The 22,382-nt window shown below is 39.0% G+C and overlaps 1 protein-coding gene across 6 annotated transcripts in view; it reads left to right on the top strand.

Annotated features, from left to right (window-relative positions):
- The window catches only part of DACH2 (dachshund family transcription factor 2), a 564,418-nt gene that overhangs the window by 174,026 nt on the left and 368,010 nt on the right, over window positions 1-22,382 (top strand). The window contains exon 1 of one of the 6 annotated variants that reach the window (XM_059732737.1): window positions 17,590-17,631. The exons of the other annotated variants lie outside the window; for them this stretch is intronic. The gene's annotated coding sequence lies outside the window, so the exon portion shown is untranslated. Of the gene's footprint in view, window positions 1-17,589; window positions 17,632-22,382 lie in introns of those variants that run through there. 6 annotated transcript variants of the gene reach the window in all.

Below are 22,382 nucleotides of genomic sequence, written 5' to 3'. Positions count from 1 at the left end.
CGGCCCTCTAGCCAATTCGCCACCCACCGGACTGTGCAGTCATCCACATCACAGCCTCTTAGCTTGTTCACCAGTATGGGGTGGGATACTGTATCGAAGGCCTTCCTGAAGTCTAAGTATACGACATCCACCCCTCCTCCTGTGTCCAGGCGTTTCGTAACCTGGTCATAGAAAGAGACTAGATTGGTCAGGCACGATCTGCCCGCCACGAACCCGTGCTGGTTTCCCCTCAGCATAATTTGCCCTGCCGGGCTCTCACAAATGTGAGCCTTGATAATTTTTTCAAAGACTTTACCAAGGATGGAGGTGAGACTGACTGGCCTATAGTTGCCCGGGTCCTCCTTCCTCCCCTTTTTGAAAATGGGGACCACGTTAGCCCTTTTCCAGTCCTCTGGGACTTGGCCCGTGCGACACGAGCGTTCGAATATTCTGGAGCTTGCTCCCAGAAAAACCAAGATGAAGGTTGTCTTGTTGTCTTTGGAGAAGAATATGATTTCTACATCTTTGGTTTCTAAGTCTTTCCACATTAATCTCGAAAAAGAAGCAAATTGAAATCCCCTCTCTGAGCATTGGAACAGGGATAGAGAAAGCAAGCGAAATGTCAAAGGTCAAATGTCTGCACAAGCCTAGGTCGCCTGTTGAGCTAATATGATTTAGATCATGCCAATTCCTATGGCACATAAGAGAGTGATGTGACTAACATGCCCAACTGCCTTTGGCTCCTAAATCTGAAAAACTAGGTATCCATTTATGGCTGATCTTTGGCATGAATCTGAAACAAGGTTTGAACTTGCGAGATAGTGAGCATCTAGTGATATGCCTTAACTGCTCTACCACTGGTCTGTGGCTTCCGTATATGCGCATATCATTGAGAGAATGTACCAGAGTCGGGCATAGAACATGGTTTAAATAGTATGATTCTCAGAAATGTTAAGCATTTGAGGTTTAATGCTGATTTTACTAAAAGTGGTGCTGGAGGGAACAATAGTATGTAGTTGAAGGATCAGGGCTTGTTGCCATTTTTCTCAGCCATTTTGATATAGAGCTGAAAGAGGTTCCAATTCTGTTCTGGAGTTTTGTAATGAAAATGAAAGGTTTCTGAAATTTTATCAGCAAAAGGGGAAAAGGAAGCTAAATGACACTGTCATTTTTAGATTTGCTGTTTTCAAATTGTGTAATGGAAATTAGCAGATCTGCAGCACAGAATGAGGGAAGAACTTCAGTTAATCTCAGATGGTTTTGCTCCTGTACCTCAATTCATACTTTTAACAGTATTGAGTGCAAAATTCCTTTAGTTTAACTATTTCTCAAATACCTGGTACTATCAGTGAACTTCAGAACATAACTTTTGCCTGTGCAAAATTGGAATAATACAGTTTTCTCAGAGATTAAATTCCCCACTATTGCTTTTTAAAGTGGGAATGACTCAAATGATATCCTGGGATATCAGATGTGGCAGTGACAAGCTTCATGGAACTGTTTCTTTGCAGATGGCCTTGCTAGAAATGATTAAAATCCCATTATTGGAGTGGCTGACTAAATCTCCCAATCCTAGTTGGTTGCCAAATTTGCCTTGTTTCTAGGCTTGTATGTTTGAACATTTACAGAGTCTGTACACCTTATTAATAAAATCTTAAGGTTGGAAGGGACCTCAAAGGTCATTTTATTCAATCCCTTGCCCAGATGCAGAATTTGCTATTCCTAACAATGCCAGATAGATGCTTATCCAATATCTTTTTGAAAACCTCAAATGAAGAATATTTGCACAACTTTTTCCTGGGCAACTGCTTCTATTATCATACTGGTCTTACAATTAGGAAGTTTTCCCTCAGATTGGACTTAAATTTAACTTCTTCCTGGTGCTTGCTAGTAGTCTAACTTTACTATAAATAATTTAACCTGATGTCTGTTTTAAATCCTACCTGAATGACTGATATGATTGACATTAGCTCAAATATGTGCTAATGATATAATAGCATCTTTCTTTCCTAGGTCACTGTAAGTCCAGCTTGCCTAAGTACTGACCAAAACATGATCTTATCTTGGCTGTGTATACACATTCAAAATATCTGGGAGAATTCTTCTGGATTTCTTTCTTGGTAGTAGAGTTTACCTGGAGATGCCTGAACAGGCATTTGAATGCTGAGCTGCTGAAGAGCAGAGAGCTTGCAGTGCTGATAGTGTGTAGCCAGGGAGCCCCTGTTCACACATCTCAGTGTGCTGTGCAGGCTTCCTCAGTCTTCTCAAAAACAGGTGGCAGCAGTGCACAAGGCATCCCTGATTGGCAGCACAATATGATGATAGTGAAAGGGGTGTGTTCTGCTGCATGCTCAGTAGGGTCGTAGAGTCTAGCTTGAGCAACACAGTGTCTCCTAGAGGGGAGGAAAGGAGCAAAGCGCCCTGGGATGCTGGAGGACCCAAGTGCCTTCTTTCAGAAGAGAATATGTAAAGACATTTTTACAAATCCGGGGAGTGATTTAACCCGTGTTGTTCCCAGGTTATTTTTTTCTGGGATAGGCCATTTTTGCTCTGGGAGAAAAATCCTGAACATCAGTACACTCGTAGTTTCTCCTGAGAGCAACGACTCTCCCAGGAGAAACTAAATGTCTGTACATGGCCCTTGTTGCTGTATGATAGCTACTTGTCTCAAGAGACAAAATCTCCAGATTTAAAAAATGCCATCGCCTTGAATGGAAGTAGGACTGGCGGCAGCCTTTACAGAGTCCAGTAACTCGATTGACTTTGACCAGTGAGTTCTGATTTTTGCCCTCTATCAATGGGTCGGACTCGATGATCTATTGAGGTCCCTTCCGACCCTAACATCTATGAATCTATGAATGTTCCTTTTGGGCATACAATCAGAGTGGGGACGCTTGCACTGCCACTGTTTGTCCTTCATCTCCCCTAAGGAAAAGAGAGTTCAGTGTGCATATTAGTCAGTCTGGTCAACAAATTCATTAATAAAATAATAAAAATACTGTCCTGATCAGTGCTTTTCTTCTCTGGTATTTGAATGTGAAATTGCCAAAGACAGATCAAGTTCATTAATCAAATCAGTTTTAAAAATCAAGTGGCTGTTTTTAAATTTTCCAATTTTAGAATTTCAGGTGCACATTACATTGGAAACTTATTTTATCACATTAAGTTGTAAGTCTTCCTTTGTTGAAATATAATTTGGTAACAGAATACTTCATTTGGATAAAAGCTTTTTATTTATATTAATATCTACTAACATAGTATATTAAAATCAGTTAAATAAGTCACGACATAGATTTAAAGACACAGGTTCCTTATGTAATAATACAATGCCTTCCCTAACCAGAACATTAGTTAGCCATATACTCAGTTCATACACTTTGTACAGCACCAACTCCTTTGTCATGTCTGTAACAGTTGAACTTTATAGGATTTGTAACCTCTTATCAGCAAAATATTAGAACAACAGGTTTCTGTTTAACGGTTGACTCTAAGAATAATAATGTGTTTTATAGTGATACATTTTACAAAATACAACCAGAATATTGGTGTAGTACATAAGCCTTTTACTACCCTTGAAAACCAAGCTTGAACCTTGAGCTAGTCATTTACATGATGTTTCCTTGGGATTACCTACATTCTTGTCCACTTTGACCTTGTAATTTTGCTCACAGTTGGAAATGTAATGCAGAGTGACTAAGATAATGTTGTTTACACAGACTTTAAGTGGAGTGACATTATAGTCAAGCAAGTGTCACATCACCCAAAGTGAAGGAAGACTTAATTACCATAATCCCGTGAATACTAAAATTCCTTAGCCATGTGTAGCATAATAATGTTATGTTCTGCATGTTACATTTAATAATGTGAAGGTACAGAGTATTAACTCTCAGGTTTCTTTCTACTTGTTTTACAGTAAGAGTGAAAATATTTCATAGCTGGTTAAAGGAATTTCTGTAGTTGCAGCTATTTGGTTGGATATACTACTAATGGTTCATATATATTTCTTGAAAACGAATGTTTTATAGTAAACAAAGCAGACTTCATTAATATCACTATGAATCCAATAAATAGGTTACAGGTCAAGAATATCTGTAAGTGATAAAGGGCAAAGCTAAATGTCATGGAAATGTTGAAAATGGAAGAAGAATAATAATCTTTATAACATAATGGTAAAAAGAATATATAATAAATGTATGAAGAAAGTAACTTTTTTCTAAAACAGGAGAGTTTTGTTTTTAAATGTTCTGATGATTCTGCATACATTTGGTAATCTATTTATACCCATTTTATAAATTCAAGCTGAATAGGATTCAAGTTCTTGAATGAATATGAAATCAGAAAAGGCATGTCATAATCTATTACCATTAAAAGAAAAGACTATTTATGAAGTACTCTTCTGAGCACTACATATTATTTTATAGAAACTGGATTATTATTTGTAAATGACTTTCTTTTGCTTTTAATTCAGGAGTTAGTTCTGAATGATATCAGTAGTATTAACATCTGGCATGCTCTTTTAGATGCATTTTCTTTAGGGACCTCTGTTGTTACAAACTCTCTGTAAAATTGAACTTAGAAATAAAGAACAGAATTTAGTCAATAGCTGTTCTCTTCTTACCACTATTTCTGGACCACAGTGAGCTGATGCTTTGTCATGTCACATGGAACATGTATCAAACTTTCATGTTCAAGGTCCAGCAAGAGTAACTGATTCAGAAGCACAATGGAAAAATCCAGTTTGCTTTAGAATTCTTTGAAATTTGACATCTGGAATAATACTTTAGAGAAACGAACAAAAATAAGTGAAGGCAAACTCTACAGTGACTTAGTGTTAAAATATAAGAAACAGCCTGTAACTCATCATTGTTTTCAAACCTAAATTTATTAATTGACTAATGTTTGAATATCTATGGAATGAGAGAGAATAGAAATACACATGCTAAATGTTATTGTATTAGACAGAATAAAGTACTAGAGCAGTGGTGTTTAAACACTTCAGCCCCATGGGCCGGATGAGTAGCACTAGGTCTGTCTTCAGGCCAGATCCTGTGCACAAGGTTGATCCTCAGGCCTGTTTCAGCATGTGTTGGCACCAAGGGGTGGTTCTGCACATGTTATCTGGCACACCAGCTTGGAGCCAGCTGCCACGTGACCTCATATTCTGTCCCAATCCTGTGTGCCAGATCCAGCCATGGAGTGACCATGCACTGGCATAATCTGGCAAACAGGGTTGTGTCATGAAGACTTCAGTTCTCTTTATGGGTTCAGAAGTGTGATGGTGGGAGAGCAGAGGCAGCATTAATTGCCATGGCTCTGGGAACAACTAATGTTGCTACCACTCCACCACTGCCCAATTTCTAGACCCATGAGGAGGCCCATGGGCTAGACTACACAGATCTACCAGTTGGTTCATGTGTTTCCATGGGCCAAAGATTGATCACCTAATGCCACCATTCTTCCTGAAGTGGAATTTTCTGATGATCTCTGGGGCAGTGCTACTTTGAGCAATATCTAACGGATATGAGTTAGCCATTAGTTTTACATTTCTGAAAAACAGAAGTATATGATGCTATGTACTATACAGCAAGTGTTTCTGTTGTCAGGATGATGATGACAAAAATGATAATACTGAGATTTCTATGTAGAACGTTTGGTATGCACTTCTGGAGGGAAAAAATTAAAAAAAATCCAAGAATGAATGAATATACTAACAAAACAATATTGTCAGTAGTAGTTTTAATAGGTCTTACGCTGGCTCAAATGTCAGTTTTCATAGCTAAATGAATTGGAGACATGCCAGTGTATAAATTTCATCAACATATCTCTCCCTTCTTCCTAAAGCCAACTCTTTTTTTATGCATTTTGCATAAAACGCATATAACAATGAGCTCAACTAACCCCACCCCTCCCCCCCAAATCTTTTAAGGTAATTAAGATTTTGTTTTAGTTCTTTTCTCTCTTATTAAATAGTTTATGGTGGAGATGAAGTGGTTTCACTAGTAGGAAAAATTAATGTGGGGTTCAGATGTTTAATTGCATTTTGTAATTTCTGTAAAATAATATTTTGTTTAATTATAGTAAGTAAACATTAAGGTACCTGGCAGTAATAAATGCCAAGGCAGTTTCCAAAGCTAAATATGATACATTCCTTATTCTAAAGTGCTTATTATCTAAATAAACAAGACAAAACAAATACATTTCACTGACATGGTACAACAGAGTATATACATTGCAAATGAAAAAAGAAGCTTACTGTTCCTAATTTTTGAGTAAAGTGTTCCTTTATACTGGTAGCCATCACATGGTGGCTGTAGGCTAGTACCTGAATGCAGCAGAAAATACCACGCAGTTCAGGAAGAAAGAAGCAGTGTTCCATAGTTGAATTTTTGCTACCTCTATGTTAAGTTTTATTCAAATCATTGTTTTGTTTAGCATGTGCTCCTGATCAGTGGCTGGTTGTGCTCAGATTAGTTTTCATTGCTTCAAGCTGACCGAATTTCCCTTTGAAATAAGGGTATTGGAGCTTTAACCTTGACACTGTGGTAATGTAGAAATCCTGCTGTAAAGTCACTGAGCTGGTGCTAGAAAGCGAGGAGCACCTGTGAGCACAGACTGTTGGACTGAATTCTGAGCCCCTAGAGTGTTGAGGCTGCAGCTGCTGGGTTGAGAAGCAGTTGGAAGCGCTTCATCGCTCCCTCTTGTGAAGTCCCTGGAGACCCACTGAAGGGTTTTAACTTTCTTTGGATGTATAATTTTTGTTGATTAACAGGAGTTCTGGGAAGGAGCCCTTTTGTAAAACTGATGACAGGGAGGAGCTGCCTGGGGCAGAGGCTGTCAAATGATCTCCTTTGTGATGATGATAGTGCAAATATTACCAGGGAACCAAAATCCCATCTCTCTCCTAATCCCCTGGGGCAGTAGTCCTCAAACATAAAGCTGCACAGTTGATATTCCCAGAGGTGAACTTTTATGGGTCCCATCTTCTTTTTTACCATTTCAAATTACACGATGACTTCAGAAAATACAGATGTATGAAATCATTACTTTGAACAGAAACACCAGAAAATATTTCCTAATTTTTGAAGAACAAAACTAATCTCTGCTAATTGTCAAAATACTCAAAAAGGCTCCTCTCCACAGATGTGTAAATGATTAATGTTGCCTTGGTTGATAGTGTATTGGGCCTGACAAGGTTTGGGTTTTTTCTAAAGATTTGATTATATTTGTCTTACAGATGAGAATGTCAAACTTGAAACCCGAATAATAAAAATCTTTTTTTTCTCCAAAACATCACAGGATGTTGGTATGATGAACACTGCCACAAATGTTTTTTTCAGAGAGCTTTGAAGAAAATAACTAATTACTTTTTTGTCTTTTATTTATATGTGTGTGTGTGTATTTTATATATAAAATACACACACACACTTTATTAAAAAATTAGGAACAGTAAGCTTCTTTCTTCATTTGCAATGTGTATACTCTGTTGTACCATATTTTATTTATTTATTTATTTATATTTATAATCAGTCTGATTCTATTTATACATGTATATATGTGTGTGTATGTGTATCTGTATAAATAGAATTTATGGATAGATAGAAACATGTAATAATATATATTTGTTTTCAAGTCTACTAACTGTTTTCCTGTCTTAGCCAATTGAATGTATCAGTTTAAAATTTAATTAAGATTAAATCCTGTTATGTTCCTTAAATTAAAAAATAGAAGGCTGGCAAGTAATACACTTCAAAGAATGTGCATCAATACTTATGTTCTTTTTTTGTGAGAGATGCATACTGAAGTTTTATTTCAAATATTATATAGTACTTAGTGAACTGTGGTAACTAAAACAGGCCTTTTCTCTCTCTTTCACAAGAACAGTCTCACGTACTTATAAAGAATATATTTCAAGTAAAAAGTGGTATCATAAAGACCTAATACAATAATTTCCTTTATTTTTGCTTATACATAAGAGAGAGTGGGTTTATCTGGGAACTAAGTAGAAATCTGTATTTAAAAGGCTGTGCTTTGCACATTGCTGGCACAGATCTTACAGAATTGGTAGCACATCTAAAATTCCTGCAACTGCAAAACTAATTAGTGAAATTAAGTTGAAAATGCTGTAAACAAGTGAAGTTATTATTCATTCTGTACTGCACTACAAATGTGGGAGGACATGTTAAATGATAAATTAGGCATGAACTGCTTTAATCTGTAAGCTGAACATGTTAGCAAACGGCCTGCATTTGTAATTAGTATTTACGGCCACAGGAGAGTGCCTCTTTTAAAACAGTGACAGGAAATTGATCAGTTTAGGTTGTCATAGCAACCAGAAGACCTCCATTTCTTTTGCTGGCTTTCGTTTATTATGCCATCCCCATGTTTAGAAATATATTTATGAACTGTAAAGATAAACTACTCAATAATGCAAAAGAGGCTGGGATGTTTAAATGCCAAACTGACGGGGTCCAAGTGAATGCCTGACTACCCGATAACAAGCTTAAGTGTTCTATGGTTGTCATGACATTTCTTTTACAAAGCAAATGATGTCTGGAGAAAAAATCTTAAAATTAGCCGAAAATGCAAATCTCTTTATGAGGCTGTCACCTTCATAATAACAGACAATAATTGATGATTTATGAGATGCCACCATAGCAACCAACTCCTTCGGCACCCCCGGTTACTTTTATACAATGGGCTGGTAGGCTCCTGTGAAAAAGTTTTCTAACGCAACGCTCAAAGAGATCTCCCAGTGTCTTAATTCATTAGATCATATTTAAGGAGAGTAAAAAATGTTGCACAGATGTTCAAAACCATGCTGCAAATCAAAAGGTTGTAATGTCTTTATGTAAAAGCCATGTAAAACTGGCAAATATAGTCTGTGGCAGAAAAAAGATGATGGTTTCAGTCAGAGCCTTAAATTTATAATTCTTCCCTTTCAAGTTGGAGCGTAAGCTATGATGTTGCTTAAAACTGTGTTGCATAGTTGCCTTTTGTGAGCACGGTTCTTTTAGCATTTTCATGTAAAAACTGTCTATTGGGTATCTGAATTAAATCCTTTTCTTCCACTTTCTAGAATGTAAATATCAATTTTAAGAGAATGTTTTATATGTTAAAAGACTTTTCAGCATTCATTTGAATTGCTTTTTAATGTATGCCTTTATGATGTCTCCTAAACATATTATATCTCTTTGCATTTGCTGTATGTTCTTTCTTACAAGAAATTAATACATCTTTTATAAATATGAAGTATATTTTTGTTATTTGGCTAACATCGCAGTACCATATGTGTGGTGTATCTTTTAATATTGGCAATACGGTACGTCTGCTATCTTCATTTTATTATTGCTTCATTACAGACCAAACACTTGCTCATATTTTGTCTCACAGAACCACAGCTCAACATAATTAAAAACTTTGGGAAATAATATGACAATAATGAAAAGTGTTTAAAGAGGCTTATTAATGACATTAACAGAAATAATTAATAGATTTGTTGCTTCAAAGGTGGTAACAATAACTTTATTTTATGAAACCTGGACCATTTCCACTTGAATTGAACGATGCATTGTTCTGAGTGATGCAGATTGGAATGCTGCCAAAGTTTGATTTCAATCCAGATCTAATCTCTGATTGATAGTTTATGGGGAGTTAGGATCTGAATTCCTGATTCTGGCCGAAATATAACTTTAATGACAATGGATTAAGCTTGTGCTTTTTTAAATGTCAAAGGGCCAGATTTTGCATACCACAGTAGGGGATTGCAGGACACAGGTGTGCGGGCCGGGAGCGGTCCGAGGCCCTCGGGGTTTGTTTTTTTTTTTGCGTGGCGGGCTGTGGCCAGCAGCCCGGACACGCCGGGTCGGGAAGGCAGGCGGCACGCTAGAATTAGGCACGAACGCTTAGTGGTTGATTTAAGATTATTTTACTTACACCGAAGATGGTCACGGTGCAGGCAGGAAAACTTGCTTGAGTTGTGTCAGAACCCATTGTTCATATGCCTACAGTACAGTGGAAAATTCCATAGTTTGATACAGAGGGCACAGTCTGTCAATCATTTTGTAAGTAGGTCATGTAAGTAGGTCACGAGTGGAAAACTCCAGAGCCCAGTGACTATATATTAATGACCTAGAAAAAGTTCCCGCCAATCTTATGTAAATTTGTACCCCACTATTGGACTGTTCTAAATTATTCCTACCTGGCGGCCAGCGATTGGCTTGCTATCCATATAAGAGGTTGAAGCAGTTTCCGCCCAAGTTGGAGAACTCCACACACACACCTCGTGGAGAGCTCTGAGCACGCTGTGGAGCCTAGCAAACTCCGCATGTGTCTTAGAAAAGAACTTAGCGGCCTGATCAACCACTAACGACTCCCCGTCACCGACCCAAGGGGGCCTAGCACACCCCCACCCGAGACGTAAGATGACTGCCGGCTCGAAGACCCCAAACACATTTGCAGACCGACCAAACAAACTTTGTAATTTCTGCCCGACCCAAGTTTGTGTACAACTGTAATCGAAGCAAGCTTCTGACCTGCACTGTACGAGCAGTGTAAGTAAACAATCTTTTGTTCAATCAAAATGCTTGAGTACCTGATTCCACTTCAAGCGTCACAAGTACCCGCCCGCCGACTAGGGCTCCTAAGGCCCCGAACCCCGCGCCGTGGCTCTCGGTGGCGACAAGTTGCAGTTACAAAACAAAACAAAACAAAGCTCGAACCTGCAGGGCACGAGAGTACGTCGCAATGGGTTTCCGGCGACGGGAAGATAAACCTGCAGGACTTGAACCCGGACAGAGCTCTGGATACACTCGCACGAAGTTTGCTAGGCTCTGTGGAACTTGCGTGCAGGGAAGGGTACGTCGAGGGATCAGGCAGCGACGGGGAGAGGCGAGAGGCTGATCAGACCCCTATAGCCTTCTTGAGGTATACGCGCTGGGTCCGATAGGCCCTGCAGTGCTTAGAGATCTTCACGAGACGTGAAGTTCTCCTCTTTCTCTTTTCCTCTCTCCAGATGGCTGTGGAGTCCTCCCTTGCAGGGTTCTCCTCAGAGTTCTCCAACTTGAGCGGAAACCTGTCATGCCTCTTATACGGCTAGCAAGCCAATCGCTAGCCACCACGTGGGAATAATTTAGAACTGGCCAATAGTGGGGAACAAATTTGTATACGAATGGCGGGAACTCCTTGCACCGTGCATTTCTCTTTTGCAACCTAGAAATGCACCCTGCAAAGAAAGCTACTAGTGGCGGGAAATAATTTAGCAGTGCCGAAGCACGCACAAACAAAAATCACACCCTTGGGTTGTGACAACAGGAAGGCTAACGCCAGTATCCCCACATCTTTCCCCTTTCCTCACTTCCAAACTCAGTCTCTGAATTTGGAGCCTGCTAATTCTCACATTATTTAAGGTAAGAAAAAGTGTCATTAGTAAACTTGTGTATGATGTGTGGACAAGTGCTTTTCCTTGCTATTAAGTGAAGATTCAGATTGTGTCTTGTTCTTCACCTCTCTTACTACTCAAACTTTACACAACAGGTGAGGGTGTAGAAACAGCAAATCTATTGCATCAGAAATAACAGTTTTAGAATAATAAAGTCAACATTGACCACATCCTAAGCTCCTTACTCAGATAATACCCCCCACAAATTTAATAGAAGTTTTGCATAAGTTAAAAGTTCAGGGTCTGGTCCTATGAAAGGAAGGGAGTTATTAAATTAATTTTCCTCTTTGATAGTTAAATGGTTGGAAGAGTCAGTTCCAGGTTCTGATTTGTTGATCATCTTGGTGGGTTGTAGTGAAATAAAAGTCTACAGTTGCAAAGGGATATAACTAGGAATTTTGATTTTCTTTTCTGATTCTTATGTATTTTTGGTGTTCAATTATTGGCTCCCTTCGTGCCAAGTAATGTCCTAGACCTGCCCCCCCTCTGTTCTTATAGGCTTTGAATGATTTCTACATACATATGAGAAAAGATTGTGGTTTCATTAACAACTAAAACACACACAAGTTTACAACCAGAAAAACATCCTGTATATGATAAATTTAATGTTTGGTATTCTACACTGTGTTATTACCTCCCAAAACCATTGCTTATTAGGGTTGGGCTATTTGCAACAAAAAGAGAACTAAAGGGAGCATGAACAGGAAATTGTATAAGCTATAATTTACCTTGGGCAGTGTGAAAAGGAGACAAATTCTATTGCAAATCACTGTAAAGGAACCCCCGGCCCCTTCTTGTTTCATCACTGTGTTTGCTTGATTACTTGTTGTTTCGGTATTTTTTTTTTTATTTTGGTGACTATTGGTGATGTATTAATCTGAAAATTGGACTTTCCTTACATAAAATGCATGTTTTGTTAATTGTCATTTTACATGCAAGTGTGGAAATTGCAGTAAAAAACATGCTTGTCATATAGTTGACCTGAAGTCCATTTGAAGTTGATAAATACCAGCTGTACAAACAGAGAATGAAACAAAAGCAACTCAAAACTTGCTCTGAAGTAAACAGGTGAACAGTATGTAAGACAAAGCAGTTCCCCAAAGGCATTCTTAGTACATGGTCATTATTTAACTCCTGACTGAAAATAAACAATGCTGACAGTGTGTGTGTTGGGGGGTTATGATATATGAACAGTGTCAGTACTGTAGGCTGATAACCTATAGCTTGACATCCTTATCTATAAACTTTGACAGATACATCAGTTTGTTATTGTCACTTTATTAAGTTGCTTCTTTGATAGCAAAAGATAATCTTTCCAATGTCTAGCGTAGCTAATACTTTACTAGCTGAAGCATTTGGAAAAGTGTCAATGAATTTTGTTTTTCCCCCAAAGGAAAATTCTTTACACTTGGTTGCATATTGAGCACAATATTTTACAATATGGGATGGAGTTGTTTGCATATCAACAGCAGACAATAAACTGTTTTGTCATATTAAATTATTTATGCCAAAGAAATCATGACAGCTTCTTTAAAAAGGAGTACGTTGCTAGAAAATGTAGTTGTGGTTGTTCAAACTGAATACTTTTGCTTCAGAAATTAATATTTTGGTCTTGTGACTTTAAATTGGAAAATAACAGCTGTTCCTAGTTGGATCTGATGACTTTGTCTTCTGGTGGTTTACAACAGAGCTGTAATAAAGATTTAACAAGCTTTATCACAGGAAAAAATAAGCCCCTTTCTATCCCACAGCCCTCTAAATGTAAGACTGGTGTTTGGGTGGCAGAAAAGGTGAACAAGAGGACAAAATTTAAGTTGAAATTATGTTGCACAGTTGGTATATTTTTGCTTTGTTGAATTTCTCTTGGTCAAATGTTTTTAAAGGACTTAATGCACATTATGCTTCTTACTGGGTGTTATGTTTTCATAGCTGTAAATGCTTCTCTGTATCTGAAATTTTAGAGTTTTGCCCAGGTCTGAAATTGTATCTAGTATTGTGTCTCGGCATTATGTTCATGCAGCGTGAATTCAGGCTTCTTTTTCTTTTTTAGATTTTTCTTCAGTCGATTATATATCTGTCTGTATGCTCTTTTGAAGGATTTAGGCTTGGATCATGCAAAAGCTCATGTGTATGCTTAGTTTTATAAGCATAAATAGCCTAAGGTCTGCCTTGGCATGAGAACTAGCTATTCAACAACTTTTATTCTTTGTAGGATGTCCCTCCACTTTCTTTGTCTTTCAGAAGCTTTTTTTTCATATCAACCCACTACCTATCCAAAAATATTACACATAAAAAGTTGTATTAAAAATATTTTACTAGAATAGTATTAAAGTTGAAGTCAAGTAATCAGAAGTTACAGATATTAGAATTTAGGTTGCGTGCAGAAGCGTAATTTGTGTATATGTATTATGAGACCATCTTTAACTAACACTATCACATTTATTCCACAGAACCCTTGTGCCATTCAGTGTACAGGATGGCTGACGCTCACTTAATGAGCATCTATACAATGTTTGGTTTGCTGCTTGTTCAGTGTGTGCTTCTATGCCTCATTTAGTGCACTCTAGTCAAGTCCTGCTTTGAAGACAGAATTATTCATGTATTATGTGGATTTTTTTTATAGCTTTCTTTACTATCTTATCTAGATGACATAAAAATATTAATGAATTTATTTTCACAACAATACTGTGATGAAGGGGTACTACTATTTCCTTTTTTAAAGATGGAAAATTGAAGAATGTAGAGATTAATTTCAAAAGAATGTACAAAATTTGGTTGCCTTTTTCACTAGCACCAAGTTTGGTTGCTTTTATTTTTAACTAGAGAAAAGGCTTTGATAACAGTTTTACTATGTGTTCCATGACTAGACAGAACCCTAGACATTCAGAGTGTGTGTGTGTGTGTGTGTGTGTGTGTGTGTGTGTGTGTGTAAAATATGTATAAAGTATGGAGTAACTGTAGTTTTGAAGACAAATTTATCCTCCATATATGGAATACAACATTGTTAATTATGTATTGTTTAATGTAAAAATAATTTAACTTTTAAATACAGGCTCTCCATAACTTAACACACATGCCACTAGTGAAGAGACACTTCTATCTGTAACTGTTGTAGTGAAACACTGTATTTTGAAGACTAACTTTTAGGGGTGCGTGAAGCGGGCCCTATTTGATTCAGATTCAGCCCAAATCAGGGACAGTGATTCAATTAGTTGATTTGGATCACTGTCCCTGATTCGATTTGGCCGAATCCGAATCTGAAGATTCGATGCTGATTCAGAGAATCAGCGATTTGGCCATAGACACAGCTTTAAATGTTTTTTCTACATACCTTGAGGTACCAGCACAGCTTGTGAATGCTGTGATGCTGGGGTTCATGGAGTGTCCCACAGGAGCTTGGGGGGAGGGCCCTCCATGTGCTCAGCAATGAATCCGGGTACATCGGGGAGCATGCAGGGGCTCCCCTGGCTCAGTGATTGGCCACAGGGAGATCCCAGGTGACCCCCAGACCCAGAAGGCACCAGTCACTGAGCTGGGAAGGACGCGGGGGTGGGTGTGGGGCGGGGGGCTGGTGTATGCTCCCCAGTGGCCCCAGAAGTGGACTGGAAGTGCTTCTGGTTCACTTCCGAGTCTTCTGCCAAGTGCTCTGGGGAGCGCCCTGCACTCCTGTGGGACGTTCCATGTGCCCCAGCATTCCAGCATTCACGAAACACCTGCTACCTAGAGGTATGTAGAAAAAAGTGTAAAGCCATGTTTGTCTGAATTGCCGAATCTTTCCGAATCTTCTGAATGTATTTGGAGAGATTAAAGGGTCTCTGATTTGATTCAGATTTGGAGATTCAGCCACCAAATTGGGCCGAATCTCTGCCAAATTGAATCAGGGACCAAAGCTTCGCACAGACTTACTAAGTTTTAGCGTTTTCTGGTTCATTGGTCTCAGGTTATGATTCTCAGTTTCGGTGCAAGAGGTCTGAGGTTCAAATCCCAGATAAGCCCTTTTTAGCATCTTGACGCTGATCTTGCTGGGTCATCTGATCCCAGCAGTCTTGCCTGCCCAAGTGCAGGGGGGCCTTCCAGCCCCTAACATTGATGAATCTATGAAAAATAGAATATCACCCAAATTTTGATAGCTGCAGAAGATGATACGAAGCAAAATAAAAATGATTCCAACAGTAAGGAATTAGGATTACTTAGTAGCCAAATAATCTATTGTAATTAGTATAGCATGTTACATATTTGTCCGCAATAACTGTGGCTTGTGTATGTATCAAATGCTGTATGTGCTCCCTTGAATCTGTATTGCAGACATGCTGCCATACAATTTTTGGAATATCCTTGTTGGTCTTTTACCACTATATTTCACTGTCAGCTGAACAACAACAGCAGCAGTTGTTTCTTGATCAACATTATATGCTTTCATTTTGGACCTTGAAAAAGCTGTGTAAAACTTCTGGATTTGCTTCATTGAAAAGATGCTGCCAAATGAAAAACCCAGTGAACATTTTAGTATTTCTTTAAAGAAGACACCTTTTATTTTGGATTTTTTACAGTCATTTTGTACAATTTTAATTGTTTCAAGGTGAATAATTCTCTCTTGGTGGCATGTGACTAAGGCTGCAAACACATATTCAAATGATCTGGGAGAATTCTCCCAGGTTTGTTTTTCTAGAAAAACTTACCTAGAGATGCCTGAAAAGACATTCAAATGATGAGCCACTGAAGAGCAGAGAGCTTACAGTGTTGATACTAAGCAGTCAGGGGACCTCTGTGCACACATCTCAGCTGTGCAGGCTTCTTTAGTCTTCCCAGAGCAATACACAAAGCAGCTCTTATGGGCTGACCTAGTCTGCTCAAGTCAGCCTGCGTCTCCCTGTAGCACAATTTGAGGATTGTGGAAGGGGCGTGTTTTTCCCTGTGCTTGGCTGGAGCAGCAAAGTCCAGCAAGTGACACGCCTTTTCCTTGGTGGGGGAGAGGTCGGGGAGGGGGGACAGAAGAAGAGAGCAAAGCATCCTGGGATGCTGGAGGACTGGAGTGCCTTCTCTCAGAAGAGAACATGTAAAAAAAATTTGCTCTCCCAGGAGACCCTCTCATTGGGGTGATTTGACACTTGTTCCCAGGTTATTTTTCTTTTGGAGTGGCCATTTTTGCTTTGTGAGAAAAATTCTGAACATCTGTACATTCATGTTTTCTCCATGGAGAGTAGCAACTCTCCCAGGAGAAACTGCACATCTGCACATGCCTTAAAACTGCACCATTGAAAAGTGACATTTCCTTTGACATCATTTTAAAAGTTCAGGTGATGGCCCTTCTCATCAAATTTCACTAGTTTCACACACACTCGTGATTTCTTTCACAACATCAGCTGGAATATAATTATCAGGTAGCTGCATTTGGCTTCACTCAAAGCTGTTTTAACTTGATAGCAATTCCAGTAGTTCACTTGTATCTGTATGCTTTATATTTTGTGACTGACTGTTTGCAGCAAACCTGGTGTTTATAAGTAGACTATGGGGAACCTGCCCAGGTATGTTTCATTCAGTTACAGCTGAGGAGAGTATAGTGAGTTTTGCCTGTTGGAAAAAAAAATTGATTCATTTTCTCAAGATTTGTAAGGGCATTCTGTGACACTGTCCTTCTGGTGTCCAATTAGCATTCATAACCTATAACCAATTAGCATTCATAGTTTCTGGTACTATAAGACATTTAATTATTTTATTTTACTCACAGGATACCTACCTTGCATACACCAAAGAAGCTCTAGCTCCTAAATTTTGTTTTTCAGTACATTATACAAAACCTTTTAAACTTATTGCAAATAGATATCTATATGGTCATGAAAAACATATTGTATATGGATCTATGGCACTCTTTCACCGCCTGGGTTTTTTAACAGGAATATTTCCTTGATCAGTGAAGATTCTTTTAAATTTATCTCTTTTCTCTGAACCAGGGGGATTGCTGTTTGAGTGGCTAATGAGCACAAACAGGTCTGATCAGTGTAACCTAAGAGCCACTGATAGGAGAAGCAAGGATTACTTACTAGTAAGCACACAGAAAAGGCTGTGGTGCTTGCCTGGTAAAAAGTAAATTATCTTCAGCTGGGGCCTTGTTGCACGTTACACTGTAAGCTGCTCAAATGTTGATCGTTGTTAATGCTAGTATGAGTTTGGGGCAGTAACACTTCCAGGCCAACAAGAGCCTGATGGTCTGAAAGGTAAGACTCTCCCCCACTTCCTATTCCAGGCTTACCCCTGGCCCCTTTCCCACTTACTTGTGGCTGCCAGCACTGTCTGCCCTGTGGGAGCAGGTAGGGAGGGATGATTCTGCCTTCCTGGCCACTGCTGCCTTGCTGCTGCTCTTTTCTGGGCTGAGCCTGACCCAGAGGGGAATAGTGGCAGTGAGGCAGGCAGGTTACCCCTTCCCTGCCTGCTCCCCTGGGACAGGCAGACTGGGCAACCACCAGTAATCGAGGAGGAAGTGTGGGGGTGCAATGAGTGGGGATATGGGGTGATGGGGAAGGTGTAGGTAGGGTGTTCACATGAATCTGTAGCCTAGAGTGGCTATAAGCTAGTATAATATGAGCTGGGTAACACAGATAAGAAAAAAACCTAGGCTGGAGTGGTGTAACTTTAAGTTGCTTAAAGAGTGCGTAAAACTAGTTTCAGGTGTTAATGTGTGGACAATCAGGAGGTTAAGAGCTCCAAGAGCTACCCAGAATTAATGTGTAACAGACCCTTCATAAACTCAGAACAAGGGTTAAAATGCTTTTATTAGAAGCCTCATTATACATGAAATAGAGGATAAACCTGGGAGTGAGAATTGCTAAAAGAGAAATGGTGCTTACTAAAATGCTTCAGTGCTATTAAAAGGATTAGGGTGAAGAGCAAGAGGAAGCTATCTGTCTACATTTGCATTTTCACCTTCCATCCACAAGTGTATGTGCATGTGCCATGCATCTGAGATTGGAATAAACTGTTTTTTAGTCTAAGAACTTGCTGCTAAAAAGAACGTAGTACACCTATTGTGCCCAGTAAACAGACGTCAAGATCAGACATGAGCAATCCTTTCAAAATGCAGTTTCTCACTAAGTATTTATGATGTTGTAATTTGTCACTCGTGTGGGTATTAATACCTATACACAGAAAGGATTAGAGGGCACAAATAAACCAAAGAAACATTTTTCAATTGTGTGGATGGTATAAATTTTAAATTGAATATAAAAGATCTCTCTGAAGTAACTGAAGCTTCTTAAACAGGGGGAAGTATGCAGCGTGTGTTTCTATATCTCAGATTTTCACCAGTAACAACATTTAGCAAGTGATTAACATATTTTGTTTTCAGTCACCATCATTAGATGCTAGAAGGGGAAAAGTGGATCCTACTGTAGGTGGGCATGCATCAGATAAGGCTTTGGCATGGCAGTGTCTCTCATAGACACCTGGATCCTAATATCCCTGCTGCCTCCCCTCCTCTCCATCTCCCACCTTTGCTTTCATGTGAAGGGATAAAGTTCTGAATGGCCAGACTTGTCTCAGTGTCTGCTTACAGGTAGAGGCAGCTATGTTTTCACTTTAAAAGCTTAACATCATGCACACTTTTTTTCAACAAAAAAACTACAAAAAAAAATTGTGCTGCTGCTTCTTTGAATTGGACATTTCTTTGTTTCCTAAGAAAAAGAAAGTTGAGGGTTTTTGTGTCATTTTCCATGCCTGGTGGCAGATTCAAGATTCTCATGCTCAAAACCCCACTCTAGCATAGCTAGAATTGGGCAAGTGGGGCACCAGCTTAGAAAGGGTATGTGATTAGTGGCAGTGGCTACTGTCTGCTGAATGACTGCCAGCCTGTCCACTGCTACCAGCACTGTTACTCAGGATGCAAAAACTGCTTGTTACACCCATGGCCCTACCTATTTTGTGACAACTGTGTTGTCCGTAAGATGGATATAGTCAATGCTTATTCTACTTGGAAGAGAACTATCTCCCAGACAAGTGCTAATTGTGCCACTTCTTTTTCTCAAGTATGTGCAAGTCCAGGGCTACTCAGCTCAAGCTGCAACTGCTAACAGTCCATGGGTATCACTTATGACCCAGCAGAACTTGAAGTGAAGGAATAATAATTGGCCAGCCCTCCTTTGAGCAGACAGCATGTTTTTAGAATCTGGAGGAAAGAAGCCAGCAAAAAAGCCCTGATATATAGTGTCTATGCAGTGAACAGCAAAGGGTTACACTAAGAGCCAGATGGAGCATTAGCAGATTTCCCAAGCTGTTCAGGCTCATTCCATAAAGAGAGCTCTAAATGATGCTACTTTAAAGACAAACTCCTAAAGTCTCCTTGGTTCCCAAGACTGGAGATACACATCAGACAGCTGAGGAGGCATATGAGAAGAGGATCTCAATATCAACTCCAGTATTGTGTTACAGACCTTTGCTAACATCGCAAGGGAGGAACTAGCCTTGTCTCTAGAGACATTTCCTCAAGTGAAACAATGGTTGGCACTAGTACCTTTTAGCCCTAGGCTTAGCACACCAAAGCATACTTTGTCACCCTCACCAAGACACTAATTTTCACTTCTGTTAAGTAGAGCTCCCGGTTTCTTACCTTACACCTCGTGGGAATGGAATTAATCCACCCAGCTAGACTTCTTGATGCATGGGATAGGAGATATGCTCTGGAACATATGCAGTGATGGTCCCCAATAAGCACAAAGTTGCATGTTTTAAGAAAGTTAAGATTGAATAGTCTAATACCACATGACCAAGATGTCATGTGTTTGGAGCTAGTTGATATTAACTTCCTTACAACATACAAGCTTGCAAACTTTGGGGATTAACAGTGTGTATGTTCCAGAGCAGATTTCCCATTCTCTGTATTGTGGAAGGGAAGGTGATCCAACTTCCAGTAACTTTATTAACCAAGCTATCTGTGCCAGAACCAGAACGTTAGGACTCTTAATCCCCATCTAAAGTCATTACTGCCAAATGAAACAGTTAGGACCTTGCACCCTTGGTTCTTGGCTTCAGGGAATTTCAGGATTCCCTGTTACAGATCCTATACACTAAAACTAAAGGGATCATAGAAAGGTTTCACAAACTCTTTGGTCTACTGAGTTCAATAGGTGTCCTGGTTCTTTTTCTTTGTAGATATAACATACAAGGCTGCTCATAAATTTCTTGGAACTTATAGTTATCAGGATGCCTGGTTAGAAGATCCATAGCTAATCACAAACAATCATCCTAGAATTTCAACATACTATTGTTGCGGTGACTCTTGGGATATGCCTCTTTGTCATCAGGAAAACATTACATTTTGCAACTTCTGTTCAAGACCCAGACACCTTCCTTCTGCATTTAGAATAAAGCCTTATATATGTCTTTCTGGTGATTCCCTGGGTGATTTCAAAAATCAAATGAGATAGCCACTGTCATCCTTTATAGCTGCCTAATGGCTAAGGCACATTTGGATGAGAGACCTGGTAGAGATGTCCATTTAGTCTCCTCTTGATATCCCTAGCTGAACCTAATTTCGCAGGCCCACAATCAAATACTTTATCCAGATGTGAAGTCCTCACATCTGACAGTGTAGATATTGATTGCTTAAATAATAGAGATGGGGACTATTGTAGGCAAGTATAGGACATCTTGATACAGAGCAAGAAAACTTATTTTGGGGAAAACTTGTTGATTAAAAAAGAAAGATATTCTTGATGTGCCCAAAATAGCCTGTATATAGAAAGGTATAAAACTCCTTGACTGTTTACTTAAAGCAGTCCCGTCTTTCATTCTACTCAGTTAAGGGCACACTGCAGATTTATAAATATATAATGTATAAACTTGCTTGCTATACCCCTGTAAAATTGAATATGGCCCTTTCTCACCAGAAAGTGTCATCAAAGTGTCTCAAGCATGTGCCTACATGCATGCCTACTTTTGTGTACCTCATTATTGTCCTTTAAGACTTACAGGGGCTTTCTTTTGAGTCTCTTTCAGAAGTTGATTCACATGTCATGACTTTTCACAGGGATAGGATTGTCACCTTAAGTTCACCCCCAATTTCCCTGTCAGTATTGATTATGCTTTTCTTCTTCCAAAACCCTACTCCATACTGAAAAGGAAGCTTACACATGAGGCAAGTTTTCAGAGTCCTACTTTACTACATCAACAGAAATGATTCAGTCAGACTGGCTTTCCACTTATTACTGGCTATAGATAGCTATTCTAAAACTTTAACCCTTTCATTACAGTGAATACTGAAATGAATAACAGAATTAAAGTACCTTGATATACAAGTTGTCAGCTTTGTCTCTTCCAGTGGACAATAAGGGTCACTCACTAGAACCTCAGCTACACGCTGTTCTTTTTCTGTTTCATAGTGTTCTTTTGATATTTGAAATCTTTAAAGCAGTGGAGTAGAGTAACCCTTTGACCTTTGTCAAATATTGTGCATTAGGCTTAGATGCCAAGGCAAATGGCAGGTTGAAGGCAACAGTTCTGCAAGCACTTTCAACTAATGCAGGAGAAACATCTCATCTCATCATCCTGCACTCGATTAATTGAGTCTGTACCAATGCACAGTACATTGCTGTCACATGTATTCAATATCCCCTAACTTCAAAATAGTGGCAGGAACAATTTAACTAAAACTCATTCAATGAGCTTTAATTTAGTTAAAGCACTTCCACTGCCATTTTGAAACGTGGGATGCTGAATACATGAGATGCTTTGGGTGCTTTAATTAGAGTGGCTCCTGAGAGCCACTTTAATTATTCTCTCCCCTAGCCCAGAGTACACATAAAGATGCTTTAAGAACATTGAGCAACCTCAATCTTTTTGTTCTATTGGTACCATACTATATATATAGCTACTATACTGCAGCATTCATACTTAGCGCTTTCTTGAAGTACCTTTCATTGAAGATGTACTAGGTACTGTATTTACTCAAGTCCAAGATGAGAATTTTTCCCTATTT

Source organism: Alligator mississippiensis, chromosome 8 (genome assembly GCF_030867095.1).
Source record: "Alligator mississippiensis isolate rAllMis1 chromosome 8, rAllMis1, whole genome shotgun sequence".
NCBI lineage: Eukaryota > Metazoa > Chordata > Crocodylia > Alligatoridae > Alligator > Alligator mississippiensis.
The sequence above is the reverse complement of the archived record's forward strand: the minus strand, read 5'-3'. Positions and strand labels throughout refer to the sequence as shown.